Source organism: Canis lupus, chromosome 10 (genome assembly GCF_003254725.2).
Source record: "Canis lupus dingo isolate Sandy chromosome 10, ASM325472v2, whole genome shotgun sequence".
Taxonomy (NCBI): domain Eukaryota; kingdom Metazoa; phylum Chordata; class Mammalia; order Carnivora; family Canidae; genus Canis; species Canis lupus.
The window spans coordinates 61,323,561-61,338,830 of NC_064252.1; positions in this window are offsets into that span (position 1 = coordinate 61,323,561).

The window sequence follows — 15,270 nt, forward strand, 5'->3', positions numbered from 1 at the left end:
GATCTTAAATGATGATAAGGAAAGGAAAAAGGGGGAAAAATGAAAAAGACATGAGGTGAGCCACAGAGATAGAGAAGAGAGAGACAGAGAGGAAAAACTAAAAAGTGATCTGGATATGAAGGGGGAAAATCTGGGAAAAATAAAATAGAAGAGGGAGTAAGGAGGAGGGAAAAAGGAGAGAAAACAACTGGAAGTAAAATGAAAATGTGTTCAGAGGAAAAGTATGGAGTCAACGAGTGTCCACAAATGCATCTCCTTCACAGAAGTTCAGCTTTTTAGCACCTGGGGTCAGACTTTCCTGTGGCATAAAGAGTAACACCTGTTAATAAGCTTCTGGCTTTGTTAATTTCAAAGAGGAACAGTCATGATCATGACCACCTTTCTGGCTTCAAACCTTGCACACAAATATGGTGCTTTCCACACTACGTGATCAAGAACAATCATTCATTCCCTACCTGAAAAATTAGAAGTGAGAGCACAACTAGCTACAACCCACCCCAGCCATACTGCCAGAAGCCCAGTCTTCTTGAGGCCTATCAAAAGTAACCAGAGAAGCTAAACCCAGGATAGGACTCAACTAAATCCTGAACTCAATTTCTAAACCATTTTCCCCAGATGGGAGTTGACTTCCGGGTGAACATGACAGGGAAGACTGGGAGCAAATGTATATCTGTTGTTCTTTATCTGCACTGAATGCTTCGTTGTTTTGCTGAGCTCAAAAGTGGGTCTTTTTTTCAGGGGGAGAGAGGCAGGGAGAGTTGTCACTCATTAAATAAAGAGCTTTTTCATACAGTTTGGAAAATACTGATGCCCAAGACCTTCAGGTAGAACTCTATTTAAAACACTGACATACCATTCCTAAAAATTAGGTAATCTTGGAGGAATAATTCATTTATTCAACCAATAATGACAATACAGTGATAAGCAAAGCAGAACTGACATTCTAGAGAAGAGAATATAAAAATAATTACAACTTATGATGAGAGATGGGACAAAGAATAACTGGGGAGAGAAGAAAGCCAACTTCAGAAAGGGTGGTCAGGGGAGGTTTCCCTGAGGAGGTGACACCTCAAGGAGGAGTAAAGGATGAGAGAAGCCAACCATATATGGACCAAAGAAAACTTTCAGGAGGAGGAAATGCATGAAAGAGACCTGAGGTGGGAAGGGACTTCTCGGTGTGTTTGAGCACCAGAGTCAAGTCCAAAGTTTGTTGGTACCTGAGGGAAGGTACAGTGGAAGGAGAAGTCAGGGCAGAGAGCATGCAGAGCTTATTGGCCAAGGTCAGAAGTTTGTGTTTTATCCTGCCAGCTATGGAAAGCTTCCAAAATGTTTCAAGTAGAGGAGTGACTTGATCCATTAAACAAATGCAAAAGTCACAGCCCTCAAGGGCAACTGCAGGAGGAACACTGAAACCTGGAAAAGAACTTCCTGGCTAAGACTGGTTGGCACCAGAGCCTGTAACAAGCAAGACATCCCTGCCCCTGGGCTGAGAAAGCCCAGCCTTTACTTGCCTGAAATGGTCTAAGATGGATGAATGTTCCTTAGGGAGGGCAGAGCCTGGACTATGTGACTAAGAGGTTGTTATTGTGGCTTTAATTACACTGTTGGGGTTATTCCCAAACATAATGCTATAACAGTATTTCTGAGCATTGATTCCATTCAAAGGTGGACAGGGAGGTCTTATCAAATAGAAGATACCACAGAGTCAAGCCAGGTAAACTATTTACCTCAACCAAGAGAAGCAAATACAAGCCAAGCCTGAAAAGAGAAACAGGAGATTCTGATGCTGCAGAGATTTTGATCAATGTTTCTCTCCCAATATTTCTCTCGTGTGGTCCATGACTTATCTGCATCACAATCACCTACAGGATTCATTACAAATGCAGATTCCTGGTCTCCCCCAACCCAGACCTACTGAATCAGAATGTGGCTTAGAATTTGAAATGGATCTCCTTTGGCAAATGCATTCCTACCTGTTTAATTATTAGTATAATATAATGTAAGGATAGAAAAACACTGCTGGGTCTTCTAAACCCCCCCCCCCCAAAGCCCTGAGCATCTCTCTTATTTTAATGAGTCTCAATTTTAATTTGCAGAAGTATGGATATTTAATAAAAATTTTAATTTGTTTTGTTAAGAAATATAAGTTGCTGTAATATATTTTTGCTGTTTCTTAATAGCTTATTGAGGTATAATTAACATACAATAAACTATGTTTAAAATGACAATGATAAATTCTGACATACACAATCATGACATCATCATCACAATCAAGATAGTGTTTCTTCATGCCCCTTGATAATCCCACTCTCATGCCCCTCTTCCCCTTTACCCCATTCCCAGGCAACCACTGATCTGCTTTCTTTCACTAAAGATTACTTTGCATTTTCTACATTTTTTTAATAAATGTAATCATACATTATGTCCTCTTTATTTGTCTAGCTTCTTTCACTCAGAATAATTATTTTAAGATCCATCCATGTTGGGACACCTGGCTGATTCAGTCAGTAGAGCATCCAACTCTTGATCTCAAGACCGTGAGTTTGAGCCCCAAGCTGGGGGTAGAGAACACTTAAATGAAACTTGAAAAAAAAAAAAAAAGATTCATCTATGTTGTACATAAGGTTTATTTTATTCCTGCATAATGATCTATTATATAGATATACTATAATTTGTTCATTGATTCAACTGTTGATGGACACCTGAGTTGTTTAGACTTTTTGGCAACTACAAAAACTGTTATCAACAGTCTTTACATGGGCACATGCTTTCACTTCTCTTCAACAAATACCTAGAAGTAGAATAGATGGGTCATCCCATATATGTACATTTAACTTTTTTAAAAACTGCAAACTGTTTTCAAAAATCTTTTATCATTTTGCATTCCCACCAGCAGTGTATGAAAGCTCCAGCTGTTACATATACTGCCAAAACTTGATCAGTAATTTTTATTTTAGACATCCTTGTACATGAACAATGGTAACACACTGTGGGTTTTTTTTTCACACTGTGGTTTTAATGTACATTTCCCTTATGACTAACAAGGTGGATCAATATAAGCATGGATATTATCAGTTATCAATATATCTTCTTTGGCAAAATGTCTACTTAAACCTTTTACCCAAGGGAGAAGGGTTATTTCCTTACAACTGAATGTTGAGATTCTTTACATATTTTGGATACAAACCCTTTATCAAATATGTGATTTACAAATATTTTCTCCCTGTATATAGCTTGTCTTTTTATTCTGTTAATAGTGACTTTTGAAGAGTACATTCTTAATTTTGATTAAATCCAGTTTGTTGAGTTTTTTTTCCCCTATCAATCATGGTTCTGAGCAGATCTAACCCCAGGTAGAGAAAACCTCCTATGTTTTCTTCTAGGTCTTCTTTATTAGATTTTATTTTAGGTCTATAACCCATTTTGAGTTAATATTTGTATATGGCATGAAGTGAGAGTTGAAGTTCTTTTTCTTTTATGTAGATAAACAATGGTTCCAGTGCTATTTATTAAAAAGATAATTCTCTTATCACTGCATTGTCTTTGAACTGTTGTCAAAACTCAACTAACAAAAATGTGTGTCTATTTCTCAGCTCTATTCTGTCCCATTGATTTATCCTTATGCTGATACCACACCATCTTGATTATTGTAGCTTTTATTATAATAAATCCTCCAACACTCTCCTTTTTTCAATGTTCTTTTGAGTATTCTAAGACCTTTGCATTTCCATGCAAACTTTAGAATCAGCTTGCCAATTTCTACCAAAAAAAAAAAAAAAAAAGCCTATTGCAATTTTGATTGAACTTACAGATCATATGGGCAGAACCTTAACAATATTGAATTTTTCAATCCATGAGCACAGTATACCTTTCCAATTATTACATACGCTTTGATTTCTCTTAGCACTGTTTTCTAGCTTTTAGAGTACAGGTCTCATGCAACTTTTATCATATTTGTCCATAATATTTCATACCTTCAATGCTATTGTAAATTGTATTTTTTATTTCAATTTCTGGTTTGTTGCTAGCATATACAAATGTACCTGAATATGTATATTGCTCTTTTACCTTGCAACTTTGTTAAATTCACTGATTAAGTCTAGTAGCTTTTTTGTACATTTCACAAGATTTTCTACATTGGTAATCATGCCATGCACAATATCTGAAGATCTTTTTATATTTTTTCTTTTATTGTTTCTTTTTTTGCCATATTGTACTGCCTACACCCTCCAGTAAAATGACTACAGGAATGGACATTCTTGTCTTGTCTTCCATCCTTGTCTTGACATTCTTATCTTGGAGCCTTCCAAACAAGGCTCAAGAAAATCACTGGAGAAAAGCATCCAATCTGATACCACTGCTTATGATGTCAGCTCTACATTTTCAAAGATATCCATTATTGTTAGGAAGTTTACTTCTATTCTTTGTTTACTGGGTGCTTATATCAGGAATGACGTTGAATTTTGTCAAAATGTTTTGTTTTGTTTTGCATCTATTGAAAGGACATTTAAGGTTTTTGTTTTGTTTTGTTTTGTTTTGTTTTTAATTGCTAAATCGGTTAATTCACTTGTTTAACTTTCCGGAGATAAACACCATTTGGTCATGATATATTATTATTCTTTTATATGTTATTGAATTTGACTGCTAACACTTTAGTAAGAATATTGCATCTATGATCATGAGTACTGGCAATCCATAGTTTTATCTTCTCATAGTGTCTGTCTGAATGTGGTATTACTCCCATTCTGTTTCATCAACTGAGTTGAAGACTATTTTATCCTCTTCAATTTCCTGGAAAATTTTGTGTAGAATTTTTTTTTTCTTTTTTTCTTAAATGTTCAGTAGAATTCTTCACGAAACTCTCTGGCCCTGGAGTGTTCTATGTAGGAAGGTTTTAAACTATAAATTTAATACCTTTTATGTAGAATTATAAGGTTACCTATTTCTTCTTGAATGAGCTTTGGTAGTTTATATCTTTTCTATTTAAATTAAGTTGTAGAAATACTGGCATAAAGCTCCCCTTTATTATCCTCTAAATATCTGCAAAATCCAGAGTGATATTACCACTCTCATTTCTGATGTTGGTAATGTGTGTCTTCTCTTCTTTTTTCCTTATGACTCTTACTAAAGATCTATCCATTTTTATCGATCTTCCTAAAGAGCCAGCTTTGAGTTTCATTGATTTATCTCTATTATTTTTGTTTTCTGTTGATTTCCACTATGATGTCCAATACTCTTGTCTTCTCTTTCCTTTGGGTTTCAAATGTCTTTCTCATTTTAATTTCACAAAGTGGTGGTTGAGGTCATTAGTTTGCAACTTTTTCTAATACAGATATTTAGTGCTATAAATTTTCCATTAAGACTATGTAGCTGTTTCTCACAAATTTTTATTTTTTTATTTTTTCTCAGTTAAAATAATTTTTACCTTTCCTTTTTTATTATTTTTTTGACCCATGACATTTTTAAGTGTGCTATATAATTTTGAAAAACCTGGGAGCTTTCAAAATATCTTTGATATTTAGTTCTAATATACTTCCTTCATAATCAAAGAACACACATTGATTTGAACCCTATCAAATTTATTGAGGCCTGTTTTATGATCCAGAATATGGTCTATCATGGTAAAAAATATTCTGTGTAAACTTGTAAAGAATGTGTATTCTGCTGTTTTTGGGTAGTGTGAACTATAAAATTCAATTAGAACAAGTTGGTTCATAGTGTTGTCCATGTCTCCCATAACCTTGCTGATTTTCTGTCCACTTGTTCCATGAAGAAGAAGGGAGAAGGGTGTTGAAATTTCTGATTAATATTGCATAATCTAGGGGCACCTGGATGGCTCATTGGTTGAGCATCTGCCTTGGGCCCAGGTCCTGGGATCCGATCCCTCATCAGGCTTTCCACAGGGAGCCTGCTTCTCCCTCTGCCTATGTCTCTGCCTCTCTGTGTCTCTCATGAATAAATAAAATCTTAAAAAAAAAAAAAAAGATTGTGTAATCTCTTTCTTCGTGTAGTTGTCTCAGTTTTTGTTTCTTTAGGATTATAATATCCTATTAAGAAATTGGCACTTTTGCCACTATAAAATGAACCCTTTATCCTAGGCAATATTTTTTGTTCAGAAATCTACTTTGTCTGATATTAAAGTACCCACTCCTGCTTATTTCTTTATTAGTGTCAGCATGTCACCATTTTCCATACTTTTGTGTCTTTGATCTAAAATGGATTTTTTACAGATGATATAGTGTTGGGTCTTGTGTGTGTGTGTTTTTTAATGAAATCTGACAATTTCTGTCTTTTGATTGGGATTTTTGGGCCATTTACATTTACTGTGATTAATGATATGGCTGCATTTTAACCTCTTATATTGCTGTCAGTTTTCTCTGTCCCATCTGTTCTCTTTTACTTGTTTCCTACATTATTTTGGACTAACTGAATATTTTTTCACAATTCTATTTCATTTGCTTTTTTGCTTATTAGCTGTAACTATGTTACTTTAGTAATTTTGGAATTTACCTTATTCATCTTTATCATATTCAACCTTTGTGATAATGGTACCACTTCAAAGAGAAGTATCTTACAACTTTGTACTTTCATTTCCCACTTTCGCATTTCTAATGGAAAATTTTATCCATTATTTCTTCAAATATTTTTTTTCTGTCTTGCTTTTCTCTCTTCCCTTTTAAGGACTCCACTGACATATTAGACCACAGGCAGTTCACTGTTGCTCTGTTCTTGTTTTGGCTTTGGTCTTTTTCAGTCTGTCCTTCTCTGCTTTATTGTGAACAGTTTTTATTGTTATGTCTTCAAGTTCACTGATGTTTTCTCCTGCAATGCTGGTTTCTTGAATTTATAAATTTAAAGCAGTTATAACAGTTTTAGTGTCCTAGTCTATAAATTCTATCCTCTGTGTAATTTCTTAGTTTGTTTCCATTGATAGATTTTTCTCTCCACTATGGGTCATATTTTCCTGTTTCTTTGCATGCCTTATAGTTTTTTTTTATCAAATTGCTAGACATTACAAATTTTACTTTGTTGAGTACTAGATATTTTTGTATTCCTCTAAACGTTTTCAGTTTTTTTCTGTGGCACAGTTAAGTTGCTTGGAAACAGTTTGATTCTTTAGGTCTTTTTTAAGTTTCATTGGATGGGATCAACATTTAATGTTTGGCTAATGTTTTCCACTACTAGACAAAACCCTTCTGAGTATTCTATTCAATGTCTTGTGGATTATGAGGTTTTCTATTCTGAATGACAGAAACAGGAACTATTTCTGTCACTATATGATCTGCAAAGATGTTTCCTCTAATCCTTGTAGTTGATTCATTCTCTAGCCTTGGGTAGTTTCCTCACATGCATGTACTGATTAGTACCACCCAACTGACAATCTGATGGGACCCTCTACAGATCTCTTTAAAGGTCTCTCAACTTTTCTAGTCTGCCCTACGTACTCTCATCACTTTGCCTTCCCAGACTGCAGCCATGTCTTCTAAACTCACAGAAATTGCTAGGATTTCCTTTCCTGTACCATGGCTTGGAAACTTTCTTCAGACATTAAGCTAGAGTGATCAGATGGCTCACTTCATTTTCCCATATTTCAGGGATACCATCCTTTGTTGCTTTATGCCTAATAACTCAGCCCTTATTTCTTATATTTTGTCCAGTTTCACAGTTTTTTGGGGGGTGGAAGGGTAAACCCCGTCTCTCTTACTCCATCCTGATTGGAAAAGGAAGGCCTGAAAATACCTTTATCACAGCACTTTCTACATTTGTTTATATAACTGACCTTCACAAGATCATACCTTCTTTAAGACTTTATTCACCACTACACATAAGATATATTCAATTAGCATCTACTGAATTTAATTATTATGGTAGATTGTGTCTCAATAATTCCTACTCTAAAAAAAAATAATAATAATAATAATAATAATTCCTACTCTAGTAAGTGTGGGTGAGACAACTCCCTCTTGTTCAATATAAGGTATGAGACTCTGGGATTTCTAGGTTCTGACCACACTTCCATCACTAAAAGTACACTATTTTGGATAAAGTACATAACCTCAATAGTTCTCACATGTGAAATGGAGATAAGTATCCTTGTTAATTTCAAAAGTATGCTGAGAAGAACTTTTTAAGGGATAAAAAAATCAGCCCAACAAAAAAAAGATTATCAAAAGCAATTACAAGAATCTCTCAGGAAACCTAAGAAATGACCATACCTAGAAATACATTTTTGAAGTTACTATGATTCAATAATCATAAACATTACATTCTAGAATTGTAAAATGCTGAAACTGGAAAAGTTCTTTTCACATTTTACAGACAGGAAAACTAAGACCCGGAGAGGGTAAGTGATCCACTCAAGGTCACTCGGACAATCAGTGACAGAGCTGGGATTGAAGCTCTTCCTATTACAACACAATGTCTTTCAGTTCAAACCATCATTTTCTTATTGTTTTCATTGATGATTGTTTTTCGTTCATTCTTTGATTTCACAATCTCAGTGTGGTGCATTCCCATGGATGGAGTGGATTACAATGTCATAAATTTTTTTTAATTGTGAAACCCAAAGGTCACTTGCATAACTGTCATGATAGGCAGTAGGAGGATGATTTACAGATGCAGGAAATACTCAGCTGCAAAGGATTCCTCTGGCAGTTAACAGTATTCATTCTATGCCACATGCTGGAGTCAGAAGCTGCAACACTCTAACAGAAAAAAAATCCAAGACCAACATAGAACTACATTTCACTGTTTAGTGCTCTTGGGATTAAAATACCAGTATGTCTGAAGACAGAACCCTGACCAACCACGTCTAAGGTTTGGCAAACAGGGCAGGGCAGTAACTGAATGGAGGATTAAAGTCCAGAGGGGATGGATGTGAGGTGAAATCTACTGAGCTCCCCCTATTGGACTGGCCCAGAAGGCACAGCCCACAAAAGAAGAAAATCAGAAAACACTGTCCTCCAAAACAACAATGCAGCACAAGTCCATGGGCTTCTCTGGAGCAGGGGTTAAGGGGTAAATGAGAATGGCAGGAAGCCTGGAAGTATCAGGCCCTTATTTTGCTTAAGTAGTGACAAAGAAGCAACATGGTTAGGGGTCCTCTCATTACAGTTTCCTGGAGGACTTCAGCAATGTTCAGAAATCACTTAGAATGAACTCTCCAGTTCTATATTGTTGGTGGAATGCACAGTTGCTCCCTGGCTCCTGGAAATTTCTTGTAAGCAGATCCTCTGTTAGAGAAGCCCAGCAAAGGGTTCACATGGTCATTCATGTTTGGTGTTTTGCTTTTGTTTTTTTAAGATTTATTTGAGAAAGAGAGCGAGAGCGCATAAGCAGGGGGAAGGGCAGAGGGAGAATGGTTCCCTGCTGAGCAAGGAATCCAATGTAGGACTTGGTCCCAGGACCCTGGGATCATGACCTGAACAGAAGGCAGCCACTTAACCCACTGAGCCACCCACCCAGGCACCCCTCATGGTGTGGTCTCTAAGAATGTCCTGCCCCAGGGCACCTGTAAATCAGGCTCCTAGTCAAGCTCCCTGCTCGGTGGGGAGTCCACTTCTCCCTCTCCTACTTGCTCATGCTCTCTCTCTCTCACTATCTCTGTCATTCTCTCTCAAATAGATAAATAAATTCTTTAAAAAAGAAAGAAAAAAGAATGTCCCACCCCTTAATTGTTCGGTACACAACCTCATAACTATATGTTACAGTCCTGCATTTATCTTGAGATACATAGACATCGGAGTTATTTGGTGTTCCACATAATTTACTTACCTACCTAGTTCAAGTATCTAAACAAAAACATTTCTCTCTTTGGCCAGGATTTGGCTTTCTGATATTTGGTTTATAGCAATAAAAAGAGTAAGAGGCCAGCTAAGTAGATCTTTATTCAGAGGCAGGTAAAAATTGTATATTTAAAGGCTGAGGAAAAGAAACCACATAGAAATACAAATGAATATGTATGCATATTTGTGCATCAGTCAGGAGAGTCCAATTATGTCACAATCATTTTTAAAAAAAACTAAAATTCCAGTGGCATAGAACTACAAAGGTTTATTTCTTGTTCATACCATATGTCAATGGCAGATCACCTGGGGGCTCTCACCCCAATATCCAAGCTCATGGAGTAGCCACGATCTGAAACGCTGCCAGCAAATGCGACAGAAAAAAAAGCAAACCAAGCTACCACAGCTTCCACCTGGAAGTGACACTCATTGACTTTAGTTAACGTTTATTGGCCAAATCAAGTCTGGTGACCATGTCTGCCAATGTCCAGGAAGTGGAATGTTCCCCACAAGGAGAAGAACTGGCAGTTGGTAAATGGTCTTCCATAGCACAGAGGCAAAAGGTTTCAGAGAAGTCAATCTAAGAAGATGTCCTAATATTTGGGGACAAGATATGCTAGGTTATATTACATTATGATTTATTCATCCATTCATTCATTTAACCAGACTATTACTCTTTGCCAAGCACTGGCTAGTGTTACTTCAAAGCCTGTACTATTACCCACTGGCTGTGGGGCCTGCCCAAGTAACCATCCCTTTTTCTCACCAGAATGATCTGGTAAGGGAGCTGGAAGGCCTATGGAATCAGAAGAGAAATGGGTGAAAAGAGAGCAGTGCCTCATCCCGAAGAGGTAAATGAGACCAGACACAAACTTCTGAACAAATAAACTAAAGAACAGCAAAAGAAGAAGAAGAAAGAAGAAAGAAGAAGACGGCTCCAAGTCAAGCTCCCTGCTCGGTGGGAAGTCTACTTCTCCCTCTCCTTGCTCTCTCTCTCACTATCTCTGTCATTCTCTCTCAAATAGAGAAAGAAAAAGAAGAAAGAAGAAAGAAAGAAAAGAAAAAAGAAAGAAAGAAAGAAAGAAAGAAAGAAAGAAAGAAAGAAAGAAAGAAAAGAAAAGAAAAAAGAAAAGAAAAGAAAAGAAAAAAGAAAGAAAGGAAGGAAGGAAGGAAGGAAGGAAGGAAGGAAGAAAGAAAGAAAGAAAGAAAGAAAGAAAGAAAGAAAGAAAGAAAGAAAGAAAGAAAGGAAACCAGCAACAAAAAACGATGAATCATGATGCACAAGGCAAAATAAAATCTGTAAGGGAATAGCAGAGATGGGAAGAATGAGGAGAACCCAGTGAACTAGCAAAGTACATCAGTGAGGGGCATCTGAGAGGAAGGGAGGATGTCAGAGAAGACAGTAAGCCCAAATCAAGGCCTGTCCCCAGACACCAGCCATCAACTGCCCTCAGGTAGGAGTCTATGAACACAGACCCCTGCACTGGGATATGCTCACACACCCTCACCAACAGACCAGTGTGCTTCCCAGCAAGGCTGCAGGCCACTCCATGGCCCAGCTGCCCTCCTGGGACAGCCACCATCTTTCTTTCCCTTTTCCATCTTGAATGGCAATTAGGAGAAGGTTAACTGAGTGTCTTTCTCCCAGGAATCCTCTTCCACTTTTCAAAATCACAGCGTTAGCAAAAGAAAATCCCAGCTTAGGCTAACAGGTAGGAGCGTGGTGCGGCCCTGGGAGCTGCTGTTGGAAGTGGGGAGATTGGGCGAATCTTCCCAGCGGGAGGTTAATACTCATCATTCGGAGTTGCAGCTGAGGCCCATTTGAGTGACAGGCAGCCGGGAGCTGAAAGAGCCGCTCGGATCCCAGAACTGCTGGCATGCGGGCTTGAAAGAGATTTATTTCAGGATAATTAGCTGGGAGTATTAAAGGTGGCCAGGAAGATCCGCAATTACTGTTTAGCAAACAGAAAGGAGACACACACATGCAAAAAAAAAAAAAAAAAAAAGCCAAAAATGAAATTAAAAGACCCAAATTTTTCTCCACTTGAAAGCTGTTGAATAATTGAAAAAAAAAAGCTCAAAGCAACTTTACTATATTCAGACACATATGTAGAAGTGTCAGAGGGGGAAGGAAGGGAAGAAAAGAAGGGAGAGAATGGAGTCTTGGGTGACAAGACTGATGGCAAAAATAGTGTATTCGAGACCAGGGTTTTGGGGTGTAGAATTTTATGACAAGTTGTTCCGATATCAAAAGGAACTTTTCATACCTCTTTTCTTTGTTGCTTCCTTTTACCAACACAAAAAGATCTGTGCCAACACTAACATTCCTTGAACTTAAAAAAAAAGATTAAATCAAATCATACTAAAGTACACATAACTGAAACAAGAAAAGTCACATTTCCTAGATATTTGGAAAGAAGGAAGGAAGAAAGAAGAAAGAAGGGAGGAATGCAGGGAAGGAAAGAAGAGGCCCTGAAACTTGATCCTCTGTGCCACGGAAGGAATGAGCAGCTTCACCTGGGGCCAGAGGAGCTTGGTCCTGGCACCTTCCAGAGTCAGAAGGCTGGGTGGGGTATTTCATCCTCCCATTTTTCCACATGTCCACCCTGGCCAGAGACAAGGCTGTCTAAAAATGAAGCCAGAACTTGTTTACCTCCTTTTACCATGCGGTGAACCAAAATAGGATTTTCTAAATAGCCCTCTCAAGGAGAGCCCTGTTCCTGATCGGGGACAGCCAACGTTAAGGAGCATTTTCTTCTCCAAGTCTGGTTACCAACGAAAGCCAAGGAGATAAACAGGGCTGCATGCCTTCATATACTTTCACTTCTGGAGCACTCCAAAGAGGAGCTCAAAAGGTCCCAATCCACTCTCAGAATTCACTCACTAGAGACGCATTCCTTCCTTAGCTTTTAAATGTTCCCTCTCAGGTGTTTTCCCATAAAAAGTCTCCTTGGAGAAAGGATCTTTAAGTTTTTATGAGCTAAGGTCTTAGCCTAGAGTCTTTCAAAAGCCTTCAGAAATAAATGTCAAGCCCCTGGTGGAGGGATCTGAGGAAAGGGGCACCAGACGGGAGGGGTGGGATGAGTGTAAGGAAGGAAGGCAAGGTGGCCTCCCAGGTTCCACCTTCTCAAATCTGGTCAAGTGTGAATACCACACTAACTGCTCAGTAAGGCTGGCAGGCTTACAACGAAAGACTAAGTCTCTGGCCATGTGTGTTTACATCATGCTGAAAAGATCTGTAGAATTTTAAGACACATAAAACAACAGTTTGTATTATTTATGAAAATAAATGGTAAAAGAACAAAAGTATGCACAGCAATGATACGCATAAACGTGTCAGAGGACGACAGCCTAGGACTTTAGTTCTCACAAGTCTTTATTCTTTAAAACAAGGTAATAATTCCAAAAGGAAATAAAGAAAGGTAAACAGCTTGAGAATTACTATAGAGGGAAGTCTGATTTGCCACACATTCCAGTGTTCCCAGGAAGTGTCATAGAAGGTGTAGGATTCATCAGGGAAGGTTCTGCTCCCACTGGCAAACAGCCTCCATCTCCCATAACTCTCCTGTGTCCACTGCCAGTCCTGACTTAGCCCATGATGTCCTGTAGCCACAGAGAAAAGTTTATTGTTCTTCAGGTCTTACTTTCTTTTTTTTTTTAAGATTTTATTTATTCATTCATTCATTCATTCATTCATTCATCAGAGACAAAGAGGCAGAGGCAGAGGCAGGCTCCATGCAGGGAGCCCGAAATGGGCCTCAATGCCGGGTCTCCAGGATCACACTCTGGGCTGAAGGCGGCGCTAAACTGCTGAGCCACCCAGGCTGCCCCAGGTCTTACTTTCTTCATAAGATCACAGGTTCTAGTGAGGGAGAATGGGAGAATGGTTTCTTCTGCTGGCTCTGGATTTGCCACTGAATCGCCTTCATATAGCTGGGCTGCAGGCATATGAAGGTAGAAAAGAATTCTGGGAGGAGAGGAGGTTCAGTTTTTCAGGCAATTGGGAATAATTACCCAGTGTTAACATATTCACTGGAGTACTGTTTACAATTTTAAAAAAAGGAAACAATCTAAATATTTGGCAATAGAAAATAGTTTACACAAATTAAGGCACATCAATAATATGGAATATTTTTTAGATTATTTATTTATTTGAGAGAGAGAAAGAGAGCACAAGTGAGGGGCAAAGGACAGAGGCAGAGTGAGAGAGGGAATCTCAAGCAGACTCTGTGCAGAGCCAACACAGGGCTCCATTTTACAACCCTGAGATCATGACCTGAACCAAAGTCAAGAATCGAATGCTGAACCAACTGAGCTACCCAGCTGCCCCAGTAATATGGAATATTTTACAGAATATTTAAAAGAATGAGAGTTATGGCTAGTCATCCAAGATGTAGTAAATGAAAAATCCAAGTCCCACCTGAAACACTTTCACACTCAAAAAGAAAGAAAAAGGAACACTTGGAACACTTAAAACTAGGCATACAGTATATATACATTTTTACGTTAATGTTATCAGAGCTAGACCACTATATACAATATCAGTCATTATTCTGACCTATACCTCATCACTCTCTACCCCTCTGTGTATACAAAACAAAACTGTCATACAAAACAAAAATGTCAATGTGGCCCTTCTAGCCTTTGGTTTACCCTGGTTATTATATGATCTAAAAGACACTGGAATTACTATATTATCTTTGAGCATAAGAGTCCCTCCCTGGGTACATGAGACAACTTACCTATCCCATAGGCCCTGTCCTTGCCCAAAGAAAAGGTAAAAAGGTATGGAAGAGGTCCCATCCCATAGAAGCTGTTTCTTATCTTGCAGAATCTCCGTATCTCCCCATCTCAGAGCTTATGACTCTTTCCAATCCCACCATGCACCCAACTCCCAAGTTGCTGGAGGTTTCAGAAAGGGAAGCTGTGGGCAAACAATGTCAGCTTTGACTTCATAATACAAAGTTGGCTCCTTCTGAGAATGGGAGAAGAAAACAGAATAAGAATGGAACACAAATTGATTTCAATAAATTATCCTGCTATGGATAGATGGGCAGATAGAAGCAAAAAAGAACAGGCTAGGATATGATAGAGATCTCAGTCAGGGTTCTCTAGAGAAAAGAACCAAAAGGATAGAGAGAGAAAGACAGAGAGAGAGAGCACAAGCTGAATGTATTAGTTCTACTGCCTTGACTCACGTGATGGTACAGGCAAGTCCAAAATCTGTGGGGTAGGTTGGCAGGGTAAAAGCCCAGGAAAGAGTTGCAGTTTGAATCCAAAGGCATCCTTTGTTCTATTAAGGCCATCAACCTGACTGGATGAGACCTACCTATAGTATGGACAGGGATCTGCTTTACTGGTGGTCTACCAATTTAAATGTTAATCTCATCTAAAAAACACCTTCACAGAACATCCAGAATAATGTTTCACCAAAGATCCGTCCATTTTGGCCCAAGTTGACACATAAAATTAAGCATCACAAATA